The sequence below is a fragment of the Odontesthes bonariensis genome, chromosome 16 (genome assembly GCF_027942865.1).
Source record: "Odontesthes bonariensis isolate fOdoBon6 chromosome 16, fOdoBon6.hap1, whole genome shotgun sequence".
Classification (NCBI taxonomy): domain Eukaryota; kingdom Metazoa; phylum Chordata; class Actinopteri; order Atheriniformes; family Atherinopsidae; genus Odontesthes; species Odontesthes bonariensis.
This window is the reverse complement of record NC_134521.1, coordinates 25,205,957-25,225,666: the sequence shown is the minus strand read 5'-3', so window position 1 is coordinate 25,225,666 and position 19,710 is coordinate 25,205,957. Positions and strand designations below refer to the sequence as shown.

General features: G+C 41.0%; 1 long non-coding RNA gene across 1 annotated transcript; it reads left to right on the top strand.

Moving 5' to 3' along the window:
• Window positions 1-13,393: 13,393 nt before the first annotated feature.
• Window positions 13,394-15,006, top strand: LOC142401830 (uncharacterized). The gene is made up of 5 exons (XR_012773219.1): window positions 13,394-13,685; window positions 13,847-13,908; window positions 14,000-14,060; window positions 14,178-14,295; window positions 14,405-15,006. It is a non-coding gene; the product is annotated as an uncharacterized LOC142401830 (long non-coding RNA).
• Window positions 15,007-19,710: the final 4,704 nt, after the last annotated feature.

The following is a 19,710-nucleotide window of genomic DNA, read 5'->3' as shown; positions in this document are numbered from 1 at the left end:
TACTCGCTGACACCTGCTGTCCCAATGAAGCTTTCGTTTGTCTGACCAACGAACACATGCAGCCACGTATGCAAGTGGACGGATTTGAACACACCCCTTTCTTTACTCTAAAAAAATACAACTATGGAAGGAGGGCAGGCAAAGATTGTGTGTGGAAGATAAGACAGAACTTGGTTTAGAAGGAACTACAGAATATATTCTCCAACAAAATTCATAGAAGTGATCTTTTTTATTACTAAAAGGAAAGTTGAAATGTGGCAGTGAGGGGACAGCACAGCTGTTTTAAAGTCAAAACAAACATCTATGAAAAATGCATAGTAAAAATATTTGTTACTCAAAATAATGTCTTTTACATTACTGGATTATAATAATTGATGCATTAATTTATATATTATTTAATTGTTGCAGCTTTTAATGGTGGAACCAAGTTAAATTACTTCATTTATTTCTGGATAGTTTGTGAGATCACTCAAAATGACTTATAGTACAACTTCTAATAATAAAACATGTAGTACATATACACATTTTGGAGGATTATGTCTGCAAAGTGACTGAAAACTAAAGCTATACAATTAATAGAGGGGTGTTGGAGAAGGGCCAGTCAATTTGTTTCATGAACCCAAAACCTTTCATTCCTGAAGTAAGATACCACACAACTGTATGTGCAATACTTGTTTTGACTATTTAAAGTAACTCTCCTCCAGAGGATTTGTTTCCATACATTTCATCTCTTACTATCAAGAATATTATTTGATAGAAATGTATTCTACGCGTTAAATGGTCAAATGCAACAATGACATTAGTTTTCTCCAACAGCCTGTAGGCTGCGAAGACCTCAACTCAAGATGAAGTACTTTGTTTTAATTCATCATTGTGTCAAAATCATTTCATGTTGTAAACATCAGTTTGCTTGCAGTTGAATATACTTTATATATGAAATTTACTGAGCAGGGGCCACCTACTTCAGGTGATTGGACCTGCGATGCAGTTGTGGTGTAGCACCATCAAAATAATCTACTATATCACAAGTTTACAAAGAGATGTCCAAGCAAAACATCTCTCCGACAGAGAGTCGATGTGATAACTGGCCATAAGTTACAAACGTTGTTTATAAATTTCCTCTTTATTATTATTCATCAAATTCACATAGTAGGTGCATTTATGACTTGAGTTCAAATACTCCTTTTATGTTTCTATACTGGACAAAAACTCACCACATATATTTTAAGCCTTTTTTGCACGGTATAAAGGGTTGATGTTAAACAGCAGAATTTTATATTATTTAAGTGTGGTATGCTGAAAATTCCTCTCCCAGAAAGCCCTAACAATTAACAGCAGCCATCATACTGTCTTGTGGTTTACATCTACTAGAGGAAGCTAATTTTCAACACTTCTAATCTCTACACTTACCTTAGGCTAGGTTATTAAATTGGAAAGTCACCATCTCTTAAATAAAAACGGAATCTAATACAAACCAGGACTTAATTTTGCTAGCCAAAGAAATACTTTTATTTACAAAACTCGGAGTGGATTTTTTTCATGCTGAGGCCCTCTGCATGTTAAGTAGCTTCATTTCATCTCTGTCAAGGTGGGATATGACACAGTCACCACTCATTCCATATAAAAGACTAGAACACCTCCTGATGCTGCCAAATGTTCAATAAGGGATTGGCCTGGTTTTGAGTGATGCTCGCCACTTTTCATTGCGTGTTGAGATCGTCGCCATGTGAAGATGGATGGCCCACAAAGAGTGTGTTTTGGCATGAGGGAGTGGCATACAGGGAAAAAATTTGTAATGTGCACTGTAAGCATATCTTTCATCCCCAAGTCTCACCACTCAGCTATTCTCCTCTTGACCTTGGCCTGCTCTATTAACAGGGGACACAGGTGACTGTCCAGTCCATATAATGGATGGGTGTGTTTTGCTCTAAGTAGTAAACGGTTGTACAACTTGATATATGATGTGGGACTGGACCAAAGAAAATGTCACTAAAAGACAGAAAATTCCAATGCAGCAGGCACTTGTTCTGGTTTACAAACTGGCAGGCAGGCTATTATCGAGATGACACACATAATGTGAAGGCGCTTTTTGTTTTTTTTACATGTTAGTTGTCAAGGAAACAGCTGACTCTTTACTGACTTTCATCTGCATTGTGCTTCACAATCAAGTAGTCTGACTATAAAACAATGATTCAGCATTTCAACCCAATAAATCCAAGATACAAAAGGCTAATTAAAGTTTAGCATCATGTATGTGTACAATGTTATGTTCATGATATGTTAAATTTTGTTGAACGTGATATAACCCAGACGCTGTCTGTCTGCCTATTTTTGCAGGTTACTTTAATTACAAAATTGCAGGAAATGAGAAATTCTCTATGACATACAGTACATCTGGCCATTTGAGAATGTGAATATAATGATGATTTTGAGGAAGAGAAAATACCAAAAACCACACTTCAGTCTTTATGGACACTAAACTGAGCAGTTGACAAACATTTTTCCACAGTTCTTCTTGTATAATCATTATTTATTGTAAAACTTCAAAGGTTATTATGATGCTGTAGGTTCAGCCACTCAGACAATATGACTCATCCTGTTATAATCTAATGCTCTCTATGTCCTTTGTGTGCAGCCCCGCCCCTGCCTGTTTTTCTCTGTTTGTCAGCAACAAGCTGAGCTCTACTGGCTCACAGCTTCTTCTCTTCTTGTTGCCGACTTAGTGGCTTTATTTTTCAAAAAGCAACCACCCTTACATGCTTTAACATCTTGGGCAAATGGTGCTACGAGGAGTGTTACCAGAACAGACTGTTTTTTTTTCCCTGTATCACGTTCATTGCCCTACAGAGTCGTTGACTAAGACAGACCCCTAATCAAGTCGTTTAAAGCAAATAATAATAATCCACACCAAACACATATTTGGCAAACTACTCAAACAATTTCATTGTGTGTTTTATAGTAATAGTGAAATCTACCAAAGTGCTTCTGTAGTGTTCTCAGCCTCTCTACATCTGCCCCTTTCCTCTTAATAAACATGCACAGGATCAAATACAATCACAGTTACATTCGCTAGGTTACACAACTAGCTTTAGGCACTAATGAACTTCTTCTTGAGATCCTTTCAACATCTTTTCTTTTTCTGAGGAAGCACCAACCACAAAAACCTCAACACTTTGAGGAAACCTTAACTAATGGCGCGTTTCCACTTGCTCGCTTCGGCTCGGCGCGCTATTGCGCGTTTCCACTAGCACGCAGTACCACCTCAGGCCTGGTTCCAAGCGACCCGAAGCGTTACTAAAACGTGACGTCAGCCGACTGCCTGCCACTGATTGGCCGATGAGTGTCGTCACTGGAAGCGTCATAACCGTGCGACGACTGACTAGAATGTAAATAAATACAAGACTCAAGACAAGACTCCAAATTTTACTGCTTCAGTTTGTACTGCTACGAGATGGCTTCGCAGAGGAAATCCACTCCTTGGTCGGTCGAGGAGGTCCGGATTTGTACGTTGCTCGGCGCCGTGTAAATGACGTCATGGAGGTTTTGCGCAGCCGTGTTACGATTTCAATTCAATTCAATTTCAATTCATTTTTATTTATGTAGCGCCAAATACAACAAATGTAATTTCAAAGGAACTTAGATAGTAAGTCCAATTCAAGCCAATTGGAATTCAATTCATTGTAATCATAATTATTCATAAATTATTCCATAATAATATGGAGCCAATTCAAATATAGAGCCAATTCAAAAACAATTTCCTAGCTAGGGAAACCAACAGATTGCACTGAAAACTTTTTCTTTTTCAGTCCAATCTCCCGTCCTGAGCGTGCCTGAGGCGACTGTGGAGAGAAACGACTCCCTTTTAACAGGAAGAAACCTCTGCAGGGTTCCCGCAGGGTCTTAAAAAGTCTTAAAAGCATTGAATTTATGAATTTGGAAATAATACCTTAAAAAGACTTGAAAAAGTCTTGAATTTTGATATCTTGGTCTTAAAATTTGTGCAGTAACTTTTCCGTATCACATTCTCCTCAAAAGTTTCATTTGTCAACTAGGCTACTATTATTTTGAAAAGCCTAAATAACGTAGCCTAAATGAAGAGTGGCGGAACCAATCATTGAGAACGCAACGCTGCCGCTCCGCCGATCACATTGCTACAGCACTGACACAGACCACAGCAACAAGCCAAGCAGAAGCGTGAAAAATCAAGGCAAATCTCAGCAGAAAACAAGAAAGTTTAACTTACGCCGTTATGTTGTTTTTTAACATTTATTTGCGTGTCCTTGCTTCCCATTTCTTGCTGGGATTATGGGGAAATGTAAATCTAATGAAGCGTGGCGCGAGAAATAATCATTTTGTCACTGGTTAAAACCAGTGGACAATAATGTATATGAGGCTTTTTGCACAGTGTGCAAAAAGAGGATTCAGCTTGGTACCATGGGCTTGAAGGCTTTAGAGTCTCACGCCAAGTCCTCCAAGCAAATGAATAATATCGAAGCGAAGGATCAAACTCCTTCCATTGCCGGGGTGTTTCAACCGGCCAACACTAGCCAGTTAGCTATTAATGTATCTGAGCTAGCAGTAGGGGTGGGCGATATGGGCAAAAAAAAATATCTCGATATTTTTTAGGATTTTCACGATAAAGATATTTTGACGATATTTAAAAAAAAATTAAAACTTGCGTTAAGATCACAATAAAATGAACACAAGCATGCAAGTCTAAGCACACACGGCCGGTACAGTGAAACTGCGAATGGCTCATTAAATCAGTTTATGGTTCCTTTGATCGCTCTACCGTTACTTGGATAACTGTGGCAATTCTAGAGTTAATACATGCAAAACGAGCGCTGACCTTCGGGGATGCGTGCATTTATCAGACCCAAAACCCATGCGGGGTGCCTCTCGGGGTGCCCCGGCCGCTTTGGTGACTCTAGATAACCTCGAGCCGTTTCTCAGGCTACTTCTCCCTCGGTAATTCCAGCTCCAATAGCATATCTTAAAGTTGCTGCAGTTAAAAAGCTCGTAGTTGAATCACGGGATCGAGCTGACGGTCCATCGCGAGGCGAGCTACCGTCTGTCCCAGCCCCTGCCTCTCGGCGCCCCCTCGATGCTCTTAGCTGAGTGTCCCGCGGGGTCCGAAGTGTTTACTTTGAAAAAATTAGTGTTCAAAGCAGGGCGTGGCACCGTGGTAAGGGCAGAGGACCACTGGCGCCGCACTTTATTGATTTTTGGCGATTGAAAAAACCCCAAAAAAACTATATCTCGATATTGCAAAATTACTCATTGTCAAAACAACATTCACGATAATTTCGCAAACGATACATATCGCCCACCCCTAGCTAGCAGATAACGTTAACCAGCCAACTGCTAGCACAGCCCCTCAAGTTACGACCGGAAACCGCAACTAGAGTAGATCTGCGAACAGCTTTTGGGTCCACACCAACCATGAAAGCAGAGGTGTTGTGGACTCCTAACACAATCGCCAAACACCATTCATATAATGGAAACGAGGGTATTTCAGAGTTGTTTAAATGCACATCCCCGATTCCGACATCGCTGCCACAATTACTTGTGGTCCCGACAAAACGGCGTACATAGCCAAGTTTGGTTTAGTTGTGTATATTAAAGAGGAACTGTTGTCCTAGGTAAACAAATCACCGTTCCTTCTTATGTTCGATGAGAGCCTCAACGAAACGACACATTTTTTAGTTGATTTTCATTATTTATAGTTCTCTCTACTCCCCATATTCCCAGCATGGAATAAGTAGCTAGCTAACATAACCAATGTTAAAAAACAACTTAACTGTGTCAGTTAAACTTTTTTGTGGTCTGCTGGAATTTTCTTTGATTTTTCACACCTCTGTTTGGCTTGTTGTCTGTGTCTGTGCTGTGATGTTGTAGCGTTTACTACTACTATGCTGCAATGTTTCATCAATGCTTTACACAGTCCACACTTTCATTTGTTTGAGAAATAAATGAACAAATTAAAAAAAAAAAAGTTTTTCTTTGCCGGTAGGACTGTGAAATAGGTATTATTTTTTTTTTATAAATGGTCTTAAAAAGGTCTTAAAAAGACTTAAATTTGACTTGAAGAAACTTGTAGGAACCCTGCCTCTGGCAGAACCAGACTCAGGAAGGGTGGCCATCCGCCTCGACCAGCTGGGGTTTGAGAAGACAGAAAGGGGGGGGGGGCGCGGCGGCACTGTAACACCATTCAAAGGATATCTGTTGGAACAGGGAAACACGAGTTAATGACCACAATAATGTCACATATACATAAAGAGAGTAAAGTGAGGAAAGATGTGACAGATGAGGCCCCCCAGCAGTCTAGGCCTATAGCAGCTTAACTATGGGATGTTTCAGGATCACCTGAGCCATCCCTAACTATAAGCTTTATCAAAAAGGAAAGTTTTAAACCTGGTCTTAAAAGTGGAAAGGGTGTCTGCTTCGCGGACATTTACTGGCAGCTTATTCCACAAGAGAGGGGCCTGATAACTGAAGGCTCTGCCTCCCATTCTACTTTTAGAAACTCTGGGAACCTCAAGTAAACCTGCAGTTTGGGAGCAAAGTGCTCTGTTAGGAAAATATCTTATGATGAGATCTTTAAAGCTGCCGTCGGCAACTTTTTTTTAGTCATATTAGCTTGAACTATCATGGGATTCTGGAAGTAGAATATTAAATAGGCTGTTTAGGAAAAATCCCAAATTCTGTTGCTCCCTCTAAAGCCTGTAATCGTGCTCACAAAAATCGAGCGCTCCCGGCTGTTTTTAACCAATCACGTTAGGTTTATTATTGATCTATTATCTGAGCAGAACAGTCACCAACCACGTCTTCCATGCTAAGCATGAGTCTGCCCCCAGCTTGTGTGCGCGCACACTGGTGTGAACTCACGTGCACAACCTCGTCCACAGACGGGGAGGGACCTGAAAGTTGTATCAGTTCGAATTTTTCGACTTTAGACTCGGAATTTTGAAAACCTGCCGACGGCAGCTTTAAGATATGATGGAGCTCGGTCATTAAGAGCTTTATGTGTTAGGGGAAGAATCTTAAATTCTATTCTGAATTTAACAGGGAGCCAATGAAGAGAAGCTAAAACTGGAGAAATATGATCTCTCCTGTTAGTTCTCATCAGAACTCTGGCTGCAGCATTTTGGATCAACTGAAGGCTTTTCATAGCCTGGCTGACGCGTCCACAATCTCGATGAGATGGTGGTCTGGGAACTAGGTGTGCATTTTCTCGTATTTGAGGCGTGGTTTACGAATGCCTAGAGCCGTTTATTGGGCGCTACGAATGTCTATCAAATGACGTCAGGTATTTCCCATGCTGCTTTGCGCACGATTCATAGCCAATTGTATCACTTATACCAGATGACGACAGAAATTCGACGAGGAAGAAGAAAAAAATGGAAAATAAAAGTAAACTTGCGCTCTAAGCTACTTAAATTGACAACAAAGTAGACCTATATGCTATATTCTACATGAATTTTTATGTTGTAGAGTTGTGAATTTATTTTAATAATGGAGAAATTGAGCAGCCTTGCTTTGTTGTCTACAGTAGTAGCTCAACCCTCATCTTACTTTGAAGCTCCCAGCTCCCAGAAGTGACGTCGACGCAGCTTTAGCAGCAGAAAAGCTATCAGGCTTGTGTTGATGATAATAATAAACTCCTGGACTATGTACAAACTTCCAAATGCATCGTTTTGTGAGTACAGACCATATTTGTACTACTGTAGAAGTTTGGTTTCATGACATGTGATTCTAGTGTGGTAATTTTGGAGATACTGCCAGGGTCCGTTAGCGCTTGTTCTAAGCTATTCGGGATAACTCAGTAACTCAGCTGATGTTCAGCCAATATCGGAAAAACTTCGGGTGGGCTACTTGGCTGGATGTCACGGTTCAAATGACCCTAGGGTGAATCTACTCCGAAACACTTTCTAAGGCTGCATTGAACGGTAACGTTGTGTCCGCTGTCATGTTGAATTAGCACTCTACAAGCTTCGGTGTAGCGCATAGACGTCGTCATCGTCTTGCTGCCGCCCCCCGTTCTGTGATTGGTTCCCAAACTCTGGCAAAAATAAGGGCGGTGGTTTCCAGGCTGACTTTGCAGTGAGAATGAAATCGAGCGCAAAGCAGCATGGGAATTCCCAGGCTAGGCTTTTCAGAGAATACGATGACCCCGCCCACGTCGAGGAGGCACAAAGTGATACTCGGTTGTAAAGGAAACACAACCACACCGAGCCGTGCCGAGCTGTATCGAGTCGTGCCGAGCTAGTGGAAATGCGCCATAAGTTCCTTTTTATGTTACATGCTCCCTCTCTGTCCCTCTCTGCTTCATCACAGTTCACTGAGTGCAAGAGGAGCAGCACAACAATTGACATGACTTCGAGTGGAGTGGAGTGGGAAACAAGAAAATTCCTGTTGTAAAATTATGATTGAAGCATTGAATAATTCACATGTTTTCAAACATGACACTTGTGATCAAGACCAACATACCAGACATCCCAAGTCTCCCGGACGTTCCGGGAGTCTCCCTGATATTGATAGTTATTTTAGGTTTTGTTTACAAATACCCAGGTATTTTGATAAACGCATATTTTCTAACCTTCGTTTTCAAAAAAACACTTGGTGCACACAGCCCCGTTTTCAAAGAAAACCACGTCTACATTGATCAGCATAAATACGCTATCAGGAGTTGTTAAATTACGCCAAGCCTGACAGTGGCAGTGTTAGGACAATGAGAATTCCACACAAGCCAATCAGAAGCCTAATAGAGAACCGCTGACAGGAAGAACTTCCGGATCCTTTTCAAGAAGAACATATGGCGCCAGGCTCATGTGTGTGGACTGATAGCGAGACTGAGCTACTTTTACACGTTGCGCTGGACTATAAAACTGCTAAAGCCGTGAAAAATGTCTTTATTGTTCAATACATTGTATGACTGTAATTTTCAAAATCACACAAGCGAGTATAGCTCTCAACAACAGAAATGCTGCTAGTACCTCCATGCTTGCCAGATAAACAATGAATGGCATTATCACGCTAGCATCCTGCCAATATGGCGGATAGGGGCGGGGCTCTGTACTATGACGACAACTCCGCATTCCATTCTGAAAACTCCGTTTTTGTCTCTTTCAACCAGTTTACACACAAACGCTAAACGGAGTTTTTAAAAAAACTCTCCACTTTTGCCGGAGTTTTTTTTTAGCTTCGTTTTCAGAGGAAAAAACTCCATTTGTGTATAATCGAAAGGCACAAACGAAGGGAAAGGTCTTCGTTTATCAAAATACCCGGGTATGTGTAAACAGCACCTTAGGCCCCATCCACACGTAGCCGGGTATCTGGTAAACCGAATATATTTTTCTACGTTTGGACCTGTCATCCACATGAAAACGCATAAAAACGCACCGTAAACGAATGTTTTTAAAAACTCCGGGCAAAGTGAAGATTTTTGAAAACTCCGTTTATGCAGCTGCGTGTAGACAGAGATAACCGTAGATTTGCGTTTTCGAACGTCACAATATGCGCCAAAACAACAACAAATCTGCTTAAAAGTCTAAAGTGCGACCTTTGTTTACTGAAGAAGCATGGATGTCTTGAGAACTGTGGTGGTTATTATTGTGCAGGCGCTGTTTACAGCCTTGATTTTACACGCCCAAGTCGTACTCCTCACTCCTGTCGCTGTCGGAATTATTACGTCCTCATATCGAGGGGCAGTCATGCGATCACCTGTCCGTGTGCTCAAAAAAGTGGCGTGCACACTTTATTATTTAGCTGACGAGGGCAGATTGCGCAAAACAGCAAATGCATTTGGGTTGTCAAGACAGGTGAAAACGCAGATGTTCGGTTATGTGTGGAAGGTGTTTTTTTCGAAAACGAGGTAATGTGGATACAGATTTTTTTATAAACGGAGGGGGGGAAACATTCGGTTTTAAAAATACCCGGCTACGTGTGGACAAGGCCTTAGACTATTCGAGGGAGTGGTTTTTTTTTTCAACGCGAGTGAGAGCGTGCAGGCAATACAATAACTCATGCACCATGCGCGTTTTCGACTGCGCAGGCACGAGAGAGAGAAGGGTGTGGGGACAGGTTGCTTGTGAAACCTGTGCGTATCTGTCCGAAGCGATGCTCTGTTCAACGAGCGTTCAAGGCGACTGCTTGTCAGAGGGTGCGCTGATTGGTTTAGTCAGCAAAATAAGCCAATAACGTTCGGTGTGGGAGAACTTCGATTTACTCTCTGACAGTCACCTAAGTTACCACTCAAAACTGTGCATCCTGCGAAATGGCAGAGGGTGAATCCTCCAGTAAAACACGAAAATTTTTACAGCAGAACAGGGGCCATTTTAGGATCTGGTCTTTAGGGGTGCTCAGCCCCCAGTGCTCACAGGGGCACATTATTTCTCTCTAATTGAGACGAACCAGTACATTTATAAATTTTGGAGCCATATTAGTTTTGCTTTGAGTAGTGTTTTCCCCTACAACATTCAATTTTGACCTCTTCATTTCAAAAGACTGTGGCTTGACAGGGATAACAGAGCCCGAGACAAATATTGAAGATAATTCAACATTTATTTTGGGAGTAAAGAGTTAAAACAAAAACAAATGCTAGAAAATAAACAAAATGGTCACTAAAATAATGCATCCTTGAGCAAAAAAAAAAGATTTTTTTCATAATATAATATTTTAAAAATGTGCTGAGCCAGGGGGTGCCGAGCTATCTCACGGTGGTGCCTTGGCACCACTAAAAATACCCTAGCCTCGCCCCTGGTGTCCAGTAGTAATCCCTACAGGTCAAGGCTGAACCTCTTCAGTGGATGCTCTGAACAATTGGATCTTTTTTTCTCTCCTTAACCAGATGAACTGCATAATGAACTTTGTGGTTTGTTATGATCATCTGACTGATCTGTTTCCTCATCATTGTTAGCTTTGCTACCATGATCACTGCTTTACATTTATATTTAGTGGGATACAGTAATAAAGTCAAGACAAAATCAAGCAATTTAAACTTGGAAATAGGAGGCACTGTTGTTTCTGATAAATTACTGGTGGCCAATAGTTTAATAGGCTTTGGTTCAAGGTTACTTTGATTATGCGTGCACCTCCTGGTTTACCAATTTGCCTAAATCACTCAAAAAAAAGTTACAGACATCTCAAAATAAACTAGTAAGACTGATCCTTAACTTGCACCCTCATACCCACCTTTTACCTTCCCATTTTGAAAGCCTCAACTGGCTAAATGTGGAGGATAGAGTAACATATGTAAAATTGACCATGGTACACAGAATTCTAAATAATCTGGGTCCAAAATATTTTAGAGATTATTTTTCTAAAGTGCAGGAGGTGCATAGGCACTCCACAAGGAGGAGCACTACTGATTGTGTGCTATATAGATTTCAAAACTTAATGGGGAAATGGTCTTTCTTATATTCAGGAGCAGTGTTATGGAATGGGTTGCCTGCTAATATCAAATGTATTGCATCAACAAGCTTTTTTAAGACAGGAGTTAAAAGATGGCTTGGTAGTAGAGCACTATAGGGCTTTGCGTGTGTGTGTGTGTGTGTGTGTGTGTGTTGGAGTGTGCGTGAGAGAGTGTGTATCTGTTTGTTTATTTTTGGTGTCCCTATCCTTTGTGATACATGTATGTTTGGCTTGCTCACATATTCATATACACTGATGGTAACTAGCACATACATGCTGTACATTCACAAGGACCACAATGGAAACAAGCTCCCCAAGCTTTTTTGTGTTATCCTTTTGACATGTTGTACAAGGTTTTCAAGACATATTTACTGACTTATTTATTTGTATACCTTTTTAATGCTTTGTACAATGTCAATAAACAAAATCAATCAATCAATCAATCAATCAATCAATCAAAGCTCTCTTAGCAGTTGTGATTCAGGATGTTTGTCCAGTGAACATGAATGACTATTGTAAGTCAAACACTCATATTCCCATATTGCAAGTGCTCGTGTCCGTGGCATCTTCTGCTATTATAGCAGGCATTGTTGTCATTGCAAATTTCACGTGTATATTAGGAGTGGAAGCACCACTGATTGATGTCCATAAAAAAACAATATCAGAGACACCACCTATACTCTGATACTGATAGTGTGCTAGACCTTTTTTGACCTTTTCTGTCCTTTTCTGTCCCGTTAGGACAAAAAGGAACCTAAAAGAAGCCAATAAACACACAACTGCTGAAAGGTATAGCTAGGATCCAGGAATAATTGATTTTTTTTTTTCAGTTAATGAACATCTCTGTTTTTCTGCCTATATGTTCCAGACAGGGAACAGCCTTACACTGCATGAAAAGTGGGATTTTCGTCAGTATGCGGCACTGTAGATTGTCATGAAATTTCAGGTTTACGGCTGTTTACGGCTGTTTACGGCAATTTGCAGGCAATGCAGAAAACTTCCGTGAATTTGCCGGAAATTGACGTGGGCCTGGCTTGGCAGTCATCCCCCTATGACCCCCCTGCTCCTAATTCTAGGGGAGGCTATACAAATGCAAATCAGGGTTGCAGGGGGAGTTATATCCCAGGTGAGATTTTTCTAAAAGGTAAAATCTCTGGTACAAATAGATCAGGCTAAGTATAGCCTAATTATAGACTCTTACATTTTAGCTTGAATTGATTTATTTAAAGAAAGTATGCTAGATTAACTACTGTGTATGTCATTAGCAATGGCATATGTTATGTAAAAAAAGATACACAAAATCAGAATCAGAATTAGCTTTTTTGGCCAGGTTGGCGTAAACAAACAAGGAATTTGACTCTGGTTAATCTTTGCTCTCAAAGTACAACTCTCAACAATAACATAAAAAAGAATAAAACATACAAAACAGTAAGAATAGAATTAAGGCTACACATACGAATAAGACACTATGGGTGGGAATGCAATTGCCTGGAGGGGGAGTGCAGCTGGGAATGTCTGCTTACTTGTTGTCCCTGTCATCTTAGAGCTCAACTACTGTGCATAGTGGTTGACTACAGTGACCTTTTCTTTGGTCTTATTTAAATGCACAGTGGATGTATTAACATCCACAACATTAATGAATGCTTTTGGATTTTCTCTCCCAAACTCCATTTTTGAAATAGCGCCTTCTGTGGTCATAATACTATGAGAGAGTTCATAGTTGCAATGTTCACAGAAGCGCCGAGGTCTTTCCTTCCGTCTTGGGACTTCCATCTTTCAACAAAGAAGAGTTTCACAGGCACACCTTTTAGACGCGAGCCAGGGCGAGCTTGTCTCCCGAGTCCTTCCGTATAACAATAACCTCGCATGTGATTGGAGGAGCCCGACGAGCCTTCTACTCCTCGTCACGTGAGAGGTCATGGCCACGGCTACTTGCACAAACATTATCGTCCCTAGCTAGTTCTCAGACCTTCATCTCCAGTTCCTGTGGTTTTGCTGCCTTGTCTGCACGCTAGTAAGGATTTTTGCTACAATGGCTGGACGGCGTCTCGTATTTAGCTCTCCCGCCTCAACTCCTCTGGTTGAACGCGACCAACTTCCAGCCAGTCCGCAGACCGACCACAAGAAACTGTTGGTTGCCATCAGCGGACTGTCTCGTTAGTAGAGTCGGGTTGCTACTGGCATGAACGAGCAGTTCAGTGCCGTTAACTCCAGGTTGCTGTCCAGAGGCTAACTCCAAGAAAAGAAGACGGGTGCACAATCCTAAGATTGCGGTAAGAATATGTTTGATGACTGCTAGCTAAGCTAAACGTACTATAAAACCACGCCTTTGTTTGTAGCCCAAGCTAAAAGTAGCCTAGTAGCCTTGCAAAAGAACAACAGAAGCAGTGTAAGTTTCTTTATTAAAGTGTATTTTTTGTCTTGTAATTTACAGGAAGCCGTACGCCGAGTTCACAACTCGTAGACCAATACTAGGCGCTGCGATCCGGAGCAAGGGTAACTTGAAATAATATGCTTTCATTCTTCTGTATAAGGAAATGGACACGTTAATAGATACCGATCTTAACTGTATAATTTGTTTTCACAGGCTAAACTCTCCTCACAACGAGGCCGTCACTTCTTTTTTGTCCAGATTTACACGATTGTGTGTAAGTAACTTCTCTTTTTTTTTTTTTTTTTTTTACTGGTTCTCCTTCCTTGCTTGATGTTACTGTGACTTACGTTTGATTTTCATTAATACCACCCTAATTAAATTTTTTTTCCAGCGGCCTGTAAGACGTCCTTTGAAAGCATACGCCGGAGTTTCCCATATAATCAGCCAGGACTTGCAGAGCAGGCGGAAGCTGCGAAGATTTCAGCTCGGAGTAGGTCGAGAAAAAGAGGGTAAGACTTTTTTGTTGACTATTTTTCAGATGCATTGATAGATGTGTTGTGTCCATACGCAGTGCATAGCACAGTGCTGATTGCCTTTGTTTATTTGTTTTTTTTACAGCTGTTGGACGTGAGACAGAGTGTGCTAGAAGCGGCCGAGGAGGAACTCTGGAAGTCCGCTACAGTAGACCTGATGTCCGACGAGGAAGACGGCACTGTTGGCGGGGTGTCTGGATGGATAGTTCGTTCTCCCTCCTTCCGTAGCCAGGACCTCTCCGGAGTCCGAAGTACTGAGCAACCCACCATAAGCGTCTGCAACACGGCCAGCCCTCGCAAAGAACGCCGCCTACTGCTCCGAGGCTGCAGAGCGGCAGTTCACACAGTTGTACCCAGGATTTTGGGTACTCTTTTTTTGACTCTTTGTCTGCTACCTATACATGTTGTGTATAGGTAGCAGGCCCAGTACACAGAATAAGACATTGGAAACAAACAAATTACCTTGTGCTTATCTTTCAAATTGTTCCATTCTTTTCTACCTGTTTGGGGGTAATGGGCAGCCCACTGCAATTTGTGATTGTCTCACCTCCAGCCCCTCTGTAGACAAATAATACATACTGTATATAGTAGACATATAACATCAGCATTGAAAGCTAATGTATGCTTTTGGATGAATTGTGCCAGCCAGTAAAAGGTTTTAACGGGCTGCTTGCATCTCAGTCAAATCCTGGGTTTCCTCAGAGCACCCTTAGTTAAAATGTAGTGTACATTTTAATTCAATTTTCACAAGTGCATATAATAGGAAACAATTGCAGGCAAACGACCTATTTTTATTGATAAAGGCAGCTCAGCTCAGGTCAGCAGCATCTGAATAAAAAAATGTAAATTCCTCTACAAAGCCCTGAACTTGCCTCAATGCGTCATGTCTGCAATAAATGGCAACAAGTGCTCCAATGCCAATAAAAGCTGTGATAAAAATCCACATCATCATCCACATCTGAGCCAAATCTGGCCCACTCAACACTCGCCAATGCCGTAACTGTAAGTGCCAAAAGTAGCCCAGATTGGGCCCTAACGTGTCTGTTAACTGGGCTCTATTGTGCACTATATAATGAGTCAACCATCCTGTGGTGGTGTTCAGAATTTCAACTGAAACTTCTCATTCACTACATAGTGCATAACATACAGAGGAGAGATATGTCCACTACATGGGTTCAAAGAGGATATCATGCATTGCACCCTGAAGCCAGGAGCTCATTGAGAGTGCACCAGTTAACACTAGCTGGAGCCAAAATCTATGCAAAATCTAGGCTCAATGCAATTGTTTTCTTACCCATTGAAAATGCCTGGGGAGAAATAATACCCCTCAAACGTTTCAACCATGAAGTGGCTCATCTCTTTCGCCCGACACCTGGTATTTATTTGTAAAATATACACATGAACCATTTAAAACTGAGTAAGTTGTCATGAAACCACTTAATAAGTATTAATAAATGCACATGAGCTACAACATTGTGGACACTGAGGCTGGAAAGAAACAAAAAAGAAATTCAAACAGATATTATACGTTGAAACATTTTTATTGCAATTGTTGGATATATTTACACTCACACACACACACACACACACACACATATATAAATATAACACCGAGATCAAAAAGCTAAATGTTTTCATCATTCTATTGAATAGAATGCTATCCCTAATGAAGGAATATTCTATTCTATTCCACTCCACTCCACTCCATTCTATTCTATTCTGTTGTATTCTGTTCTAGAATTCTAAATCCTCTGTTTGCAAGATGACATTTTACTCTGTGACAGAACATTTCACCCAGGCTTATACATACACTTACATTTACTTTTATAGACACCATAATGACAAAACAAAGTGAAGACTGGATTCTTAGAATTTTTAGTTTTTAGTTGTTGATTTATTTATAATTTGTTTTGGATGTTTTTGCTAAAAAGGAAATCATTTTCAAATTTAACTTAATTTTTTTGCCCAACCCCACCCCCCCACCAAATCTTAACATGTAGTTAAGATTAGGTTGGAAGGTGTGATGTGCTGCGTAAGACATTTAAGAATGAAAAAAAATGTAAAAGTAAAAAGAACTTTAAGATCAATCATCCACCTTAAGGTTCTTCCTCAAAAACACGACGGCTCTTTCCAAACATTTTCCAATCCTGGAGAAAAACCTCGCTATCTTGGTCTTCTTTTTGGGCTGTGTTATCACGTTTAGCTGGTATTTGAGGGTTATAATCAGAGCTTTGTCAAAATGCTTATTGTCCTGTGCCACTGCTGCATTCAGTAGATGTAGCGGTGAGCCAAATCTTCTGATAAGTGTTTTAACTACAGTCCTGGTTATATCGTTCAGATTTTCTTCATTTAAGGCGATGTCCTCGGAGTCAACTTCACCCTTTACCAGGTATAAAAGCCTTTCTCTGATTATTTTGATGTCAGGAATGAGGTGGTGGTCTTTGCTTTCGATTTGTGACAAAAGCCTCAAAAACAGTGCAAGGACAAGGCTGTCTACATGAGGACTGTCTGCCGAGCTGTCAGTTACTTCCACTGTAGCTTTTGGCGATTCATCCTCATACTGTCCAGAGGATGAGTGTTCAAAACTCTCAATATTGGTATCTTCAGCTTCAGTCAAATTCTGTTCATTGATGTTTGTTATTTTTAAGTTCTCGTCAAAATCTTCTTCAAATTTTCTTTTTTTTTTTTTTTGCCCAACCCCACCCCCCACCAAATCTTAACATGTAGTTAAGATGAGATGGAAGGTGTGATGTGCTGCATAAGATATTTAAGAATGACAAAAAAATGTAAAAGTAAGTTTTTTTTAAAAATGAAAAAGAAAAAGAACTTTAAGATCAATCATCCACCTTAAGGTTCTTCCTCAAAAACACGACGGCTCTTTCCAAACATTTTCCAATCCTGGAGAAAAACCTCGCTATCTTGGTCTTCTTTTTGGGCTGTGTTGTCACGTTTAGCTGGTATTTGAGGGTTATAATCAGAGCTTTGTCAAAATGCTTATTGTCCTGTGCCACTGCTGCATTCAGTAGAAGTAGCGGTGAGCCAAATCTTCTGATAAGTGTTTTAACTACAGTCCTGGTTATATCGTTCAGATTTTCTTCATTTAAGGCGATGTCCTCGGAGTCAACTTCACCCTTTACCAGGTATAAAAGCCTTTCTCTGATTATTTTGATGTCAGGAATGAGGTGGCGGTCTTTGCTTTCGATTTGTGACAAAAGCCTCAAAAACAGTGCAAGGACAAGGCTGTCTACAAGAGGACTGTCTGCCGAGCTGTCAGTTACCTTCACTGTAGCTTTTGGCGATTCATCCTCATACTGTCCAGAGGATGAGTCTTCAAAACTTTCAATATTGGTAACTTCAGCTTCAGTCAAATTCTGTTCATTGATGTTTGTTATTTTTAAGTTCTCGTCAAAATCTTCTTCAAATTCTCTGATTTCACAGTGATTGTGAGGCAAATGGGAGGGCGATGCCGGGACTTCAGGGGACTCTGATCTATCTTCTGGTGACTGCGACCCGTTTTTAAGAAGGTTTTCAATATCTGCGAGTGCTCCTGAAACCTTCTCTTCGTCTGCGTTGTCTGATGGTTCTGTGACCACCCCAAGAAAAACTTGCTGAAGGAACTTTCCAACAGCATCTTCTGTGATGGAATACAGAACCTCGGGAGAAAAGGGCCTCTGTGTTTCATCAAAAGTCAATCCATTTTTCATTTTAGATATTACCGAGTCAGATAGACATTTACCGTGTGGTACGATAGGGAGCCGATAAATTCGTTCCGCCATGAGATGAGAGTACATCTTATCGGTTAATTCCTTTGAAAACTTCCGAACTTCATAGCAGCGGGAGTTTTCCAGTTTCTCCCGTAGGTTTTCATCTGAATTATCCATTTCCGTGATAAAGTTATTGAGATTAGCTTTGAAGGTGCCGAAAGTAATGTCAGAGGGCCCCTGTTTTGTCACAGTGACCAGTCTTTTCTGTGGGGTCACAGGGCGTTTTTCGGGTTCGGGTTCGGGTATATACCCCGGTAAAATAAAGTCCAAGTTGGACGTTGACTCATGCTCTAGCTTTAAAATAAACTCTTCGTCCGGTCTCTCGAATGACTTCTTCAGATTCTTCTCCATGGTGTCAAAGCGCTTCTTGACAAATCTGGTGAAGAAACATTGCTTATTTACTTCTTGCTCTGTTGCGGTATCCGTGGGTCCAGGGCGCGAGGCAAAAAAACTACTCACTTTATCAATGATCAGTTCCACGTCAAAGCGAGGCCCATGTGGAACACTGCTCCCACTGCACTCATCGGGACTCACAGGTTCTGGAGTTTTAACGTTTTCCATTATAATGTTTACTATCTCAGCTGCTGTGCTCTTTGCTGAGGGAGTGGGGCTGATGGGCGAAACATGTCCACTTTCCTGATTTAGACCGGTTTCAGGTCCTGACCACTTCATCAGGATGTCACTCACACCTTCAGTGGTTGATTCCGTGAGAGCGAATGGTGTATTGCTTTCGCCTGACTTACAGGAGTCACTATCACTTATTTCAATGTATTGTTTAGACCTACAGCATTTGGGTTTCAGTGTCAAAAAGCATTCCCTTAGGCATTTGGCAGCATAAGAAGCCAAGTGGCCAAGACGATTAATATTTGACATGAGCCCACTAACAAAAATAGCAGGCTTTGGGGGTAAAACTTCTGTCACTGTTGCTTCAATGAGAAGAGAAGTTACTCTCTCTTCTACCTCTTCCTCTGTGAGTTTGGTCAAATGTTGGCTGTATTTATAACTGGCTTGTGGTGCATTAAGATAGCTGGAGAAACTTTTAGGCAAAGAATCTCCAAGGTCTACTTTCATTGGTGTCAACCCAGAATCTGCCCGATCTGTATTTTCTGCAGAGCCCTTCTCAAGTTTGGGAAGCAAGACTCTCAAGAGGAGTGTTGACACCGTCTGTATGATGTCTGCTATCATCCCTGCAAGAATGGCTTGCATTTCCAAATCGATCGTTCCACTTCCCAGCACGGTCCACTGGGCTGCTGTAACTTTTTCCAGATGTCTGTTCACAATTGGTAGGAGATTTTCCTCTGTAATTGTTAAGGTGTCCATTTGCGTCCTAGTTGCGTCCATTTTGGTGATCTTTCCTCTTCTCTTTCGGTGTGAAATAAAATTCTCTTGTTCGTGCAATAGCTTTGAAATATAGTTACATGTAGGGTCCTATATAAACTCTGAAACTGAGACAATGTGCGTCAGAATGACGTCATTCTGACGCACATTGTCTCTGATGTGTTTGACTGATGTTCATCTGTGAAGTTATGACGTCATGACGTGCGTCAGAGCGTAAATATTTTTTGCCCTCGTGCAGAACTTTCACACAAGCGATGAATGAGTAGCCTCGGGTTAAAAGAAAAAAAGA